Raw genomic sequence first — 5466 nt, forward strand, 5'->3', positions numbered from 1 at the left:
AAGTCATAAGTCCTATGGAGAAAAGAAAGTGTGGGAGGCAGTATCACAATTTAAAATAAGACAGTCAAAGTAGGCCTCACTGAGATTATGACATTGATCAGAGACCTGTAGGAGATAACTGTCTATGTTGTCCCTTAGTTATAATACTTAAAGTCTTTCTTACAACATCAAACTTAAGGTAAAATTAAAGCATCGGCTTATATTTGGCATAAGCCAAATTGGGTACTGGCCCTCTTATTATGAAGCTAATCGGACACATATTTTATACACTTGCATTTTAACAACAAAAGCAATCAGAAGACTTAATTTTTCTGAGGCAGAATGTGTTATACAAAAAAAAAAATGTGCTTTTTGTATAACAAAGCTCCCCTTTGTTAAAATTCTGGCCCTACCTGTCAGTGACACTCTCTCTTAGGGTCCATTCTTTCTCTGAAGACTACAATAACAACTACTCTCTTATCAAGATTAAAAACAAACCATAATTTGTAGGAGATAATTAATAGCCAACAGCAAGTCTCAACATTAATTCAGTGGTAAATGATCGAGTTATGAAAATTCCCTTTGCCGGAGAATCAGCTGTCTTACCACTCACCCAGCAGTCTTTACCTCTCACTTGGTCCTATACTTCTGGGGGGAAAATGGTGGCTGGGAATTACAAATCTGATATCTGTCTAACCAATGATAACAAATCATGTTTAAGTACATGTTGGTAAAACGGTAATCTCTTTTTCAGAGTCTAAGTTATTGTAATATGCTTATTTTCAAGACTTTCAGATTCCAAATAGCTCCCAAATCTAGAAAATTATCTTACTGGTCAGGGGTTTGGTCTTGAACAGAACCAATTCAGAGAAAGTTCCTGTGGGAAACTTTCGAGATTCCTGAAACACAATGTGTGTCTGAGAAATTAGAAAGTTCACCACATGTGTTTCTGTTACATGATTATAGCTGTTTTTGTGAGTGGTGTTCATGGCTACTAAGTGGCTCCACTCAAACATTCATCCCCAATACTACCACCTCCAAGTATCTGCCTCCTGCCTACATTCCTCTGGCAGCTCCTATATCTTCACTTCTGACTTTGTTCAACACAAGGCAGGCCTTCCTCCATTCTGAGCTGCCAAGACAAGATTACATGGCTGAAACACTTTTGAACACTCATGTGAAAGGAATTCAATTTCTGCCTTTGGGTCATTTAGTAACAGTTGCTCTATATCCTTTACTTCTATTAAGCAATTCTATTTCCACAGAAAAATATAACCAACAAGTGATTGTTTTTCCTCAAACCAAGTACTAAAAGTAATGATAATACATTAAACTATGCCAGACAAAACTCCATGGTTTCTGGGCACATCTTAGGCACATCTGGCAATATTGTGAGTTTTTTCAGAGGGGAAATAACAAAGAACTTAAATGATAAAAATCATCTTTACAAAAAAAAAAAGAAAAGAAAGAAAAGAAGTAGCATGGCTTAATTGTGATTTGACAAGAAATATTTCCCGCTTCAAGCAAAAATACTTCGGACCATTGGGCATCTTGTCAGGTTGTGTTGAATATACCGGTTTATTTTCTCCATCTTTTTCCAGATGCTCAATTGCAAGGGTTGGTGTAGAACCAATAAATATATCCTCTTAAAGGCACAGGAAGAAAATGGATGTCTTCTTCCACAGGAAGGCTCAACAAATAAATGCTTTCTCTTTGACCTATCTATCCATTCTCGAGGTTCCATTCATGACTTTCTACGATCACAGAGCAACCTTGTATCTCACTACAACCTCAATCTCCCTGCCCCATTGTGTCAAGTAATTAACTGTGACAAGATGAAGCAATACGCCCAAGATCCAAGCACAGATGTCGGCACCAGAACTAGAACTCAGGTCTCCTGAGTGCCAGGCCAGTGCTCTTTTGCTCAGGGTTACACAAGTAATTAACAAAAGGTGAAGTGAGTCCCTGCTTTCCAGCTTCCAGCAACACCCAACTTCCCACCCTGTATCATTCAGCTCAATAATAATATTAATAATAATATCTTCACATGTAATGGGAACATCCTTCTGCTGTAACATGCATTTATATAAAGTGTCTCATCTATGTCTTTTGATTGAGTGCTGTCTTAGATGCAGGGCTGATAGCCAAAATATATAACTGCTATAGCCTAGGCACCGACCAACCAGAAGGACCCAGAGGCTCCCCTCCCCCTGCAGTAGACCACTTTAGCTGCAAGTATGGTTGGGTAAGTAGGGTGAGGGATTAAGAGGGATTCCAGGGAAGTCCTGCTTAGGGGCAGCTTCAGAAGGGAAACCTGTGAAGGATCCAGTGTTTTATAATTTGTATACCATGTGTCCAATGCTTCCAATTTATTATTCATTCAACAAATATTAAGTACCTTCAGTGTGCAGAATCTGATGAGCAAAACGAAAGCAGTCAGACACATCCTCAAGTCCTACCTTATTTCTTGGTAGAATAAATAAGAAATAAACCTCGGTAGCTATCCTGGAAACCAGAAAGTTATCTGTGTTTTGAAACGGGTTAAAACACAGGAAGATGGGTATGGCAGTTGACTGAAAACAAGAGAGATCCTTTCTGGTTGTAGATCAGGGAAGGCTTTCTGGAGGGCTTATTTTAGCTGTGGATTTTACAGGGTGGGGAAGATTTGGTGAGGAAGAGCTAAAAGGTTCTAGCATTCCAGGCTGGAGGAAGAAGTGGTATACATAGGTAAGAAATGGAAAAGTAAATAAAGGCAACAGCTGTAGTCCAGCCTGGCCAGAGGCACATGCACAGGCATCAACATGGAGTGGGGTGACAGGCAAGTAAGGGAGAGGTCAACGACCACCGTAGGCTCGTGAGTAGTGCTCCCTGGGATTCAGGGCATCCTCTGGGAGCCCTCTCATTTCTAAACTGGCCAGGTACCCCTCTTCCTCCGATCTGACCATACTAAAGAAGAAGCAGGCATTTGCCAACAGGCCTAAAGGATTACATGCCCTTGCCTGGCTCTGACAGGGCCAGGAAAGTATCAGCAAGTGAATACTGCCCCTGGAATCGCTGCTTGGGAACAGGATGCATTCTCTCAGCCTGCTTGGAGGCAGCCCAGCACTGAGTGTCTGGCTCTAATCCAATCTAGTTCTGGAGCCAAAAGGGAGTACGTGGCCATGGGCGGTGGGTGCTCCCCAGTTCCTAGCACTGACTCAGTTGAGGCCAGAGGTGGGAAAGGGGAGGGTTGGGTAAAGGCAGATCTAAATATGAGTAGGGAGAAAACACTGTGAGAAGTCATTTGAGAAGAATGATTGATTCTCAGAGTCTGCTGTAGACAAAATTGGAAGAGCTTAAAAAGTTGTTTTACCATCCTCTATAGTATATAAGGGCCCCTTATAATTTTAGTTCAATGTCAGAAACTAGCAACATGCTAAATGAAAGAGGATGGGCTCTGGAGTTCTAATGATCTAGTCCAAGTCCCTTCCTCATCAGAAGAGCACAATTCCCATTTTCCTAGAAATGATGCACTGGCAGGGAGTGTGCCTTGATTCAAGATGAAATCTAGGAAAAGGAAAATCAGTAACAAATAATTTGTCAGTGTTTCTGTACCATAATGCAAGAAAACTGATGCTCTGTTCTCCATGACTGGTAGAGTCCTAAACAGAACTATCTGTAGAGCAAATGTAGGTAGGATAACTAGCTACCCTTGTCTGAGGGCTGTGTTCTTGACAACAGCCCACTCCTTCTGTTCTTCTTCTACACCCACCAATCTGCCTTCTGATCTGCAATCCGGTTTCCTGAGTAGGCTTGCTTTAGAGCATCCTGTATACATAACCAGTCGTAGTTCTCAAACAAAGCCTTTCTTCTATCACATTGTTTTTTAGCTCGGAGTCTTTAATCATATTCTCTGATATCTGCAGATACCCATGAATTCTTCAAAATAATTTCAAATTTAACGTTTTCATTTTAAAGATATATAAAAATTTTAACACAAGCATCACCTGGATCACTACCTTTTTTACAGAGTAATGACATGTAATATCAATGCCCAGACTGGATTTACATTTGTAACTGTTTTTAGTCTCATAATGTAAGTGTGAATTTAGTATTTCTCAAACTGGGAAATATTCAAGAGTCTGCAAGTTTTCAATTTTGAGGAAGAGTTCCTATTATAAATAATCTGATATCTGGTTTATACATCAGTCTGTTATAAGTTTAACTATGATGAATTGATCTTTTCCAGCTTCATCGCCCTGAGTAAAGGGGCCTAGTAGTTTTTGAATCTGCAAAGCTGAGGATCAGATCTGTGGCATCTGTACCAGTGTACTGCCAGTCAGTGAAGCAGCCAGACAGATGCCTCCTCCAGAAAAGCTCTATTCTTTTCTCTGTGACAGATGGATTGTTATTGGTTAATCAAACACACCAATCTTAGATTTGAAATAAAAGGTTTTCTGGTCCTGAGTAAATCCCTTAATCTCTGCTCTTGGCTTTGTAAAATGCAGGTGGATACTAATACTGCTACGACTACTACTAACACTGCCACCACCACGACTACTGCCACCAGGGATGCTGTACTAATAATTTCCGGCATTCTGCCATGCTGGGTCTGTCTGGCCCCACTCCTGACACAGTACTCTAAGGGACTTACAATTTTCCAAGAGACCAGTGAGATGAGAGAGGCACGAGAAAAGAAAACATTTTGGGCAAATCATTCCCGAGGTCTGGAGACTAGCTCTGATGGCACTGTGAACAGTTTCTTTAGGCAAATAGTGCATCTGAGAGACATCTCAGAGTCTGGATCGGAGTGGCAATAAGCATGTTTTGGATGCAAGTCACAAAGTAACAAAGGGGACTCATTGGCTCTCGTAACTAGAAGTGCAGAAGTGGATCAGGCTTCAGGTGTGGACCAGCGGCTCTGCACTGCCCTCAGAACAATTTCTTTCTGCCCTTCTGCCCTGCCAAACATGGCATTGGCTCCACCCTTAGGCTGGTGCTCCTCATGTGTGTAGGATGGCTGCCAGCAACATGCAGGCCATATGCTTCCTCATTTGGGGATGCTTCTGCTCAGCTTTCCAAGCAAGAATCCCAAGATTCTCCCTGATTAGAGTCCTCCTTGACATCTCTCTTCATCAAAATTCCACATCCAACTTGTCAGAAAAAATTCTTTGGGTCCACCTTCAAAATATATCCAGCAACCAACCACCTCTCACCATCTCCGCTGCTACCACCCTATTGTTAGCCTTCAACATTTCACCTTGATTACTGGAGTCATCCCATAACTGGTCTCCCTGTTTCCACTACAGCAGTCTGAGTGATATTTTACAAATATAAGTCAGGTCATGTCACTGCTCAGAATCCTCCAATGGCTCCTCATTTCACCGAGTAAAAGCCAACAACCTATAGGGCATAATGTGGCTCCCGTGTGACCTTTCTGACCTCAGCTCTTGCCACCCTCCTCCCTCTCTCACTCCACTCCAGCCACGCTGGCCTCCTGTTTCTGTT

Source organism: Pteropus medius, unplaced genomic scaffold, assembly GCF_902729225.1.
Source record: "Pteropus medius unplaced genomic scaffold, Ma_sr-lr_union100, whole genome shotgun sequence".
NCBI lineage: Eukaryota > Metazoa > Chordata > Mammalia > Chiroptera > Pteropodidae > Pteropus > Pteropus medius.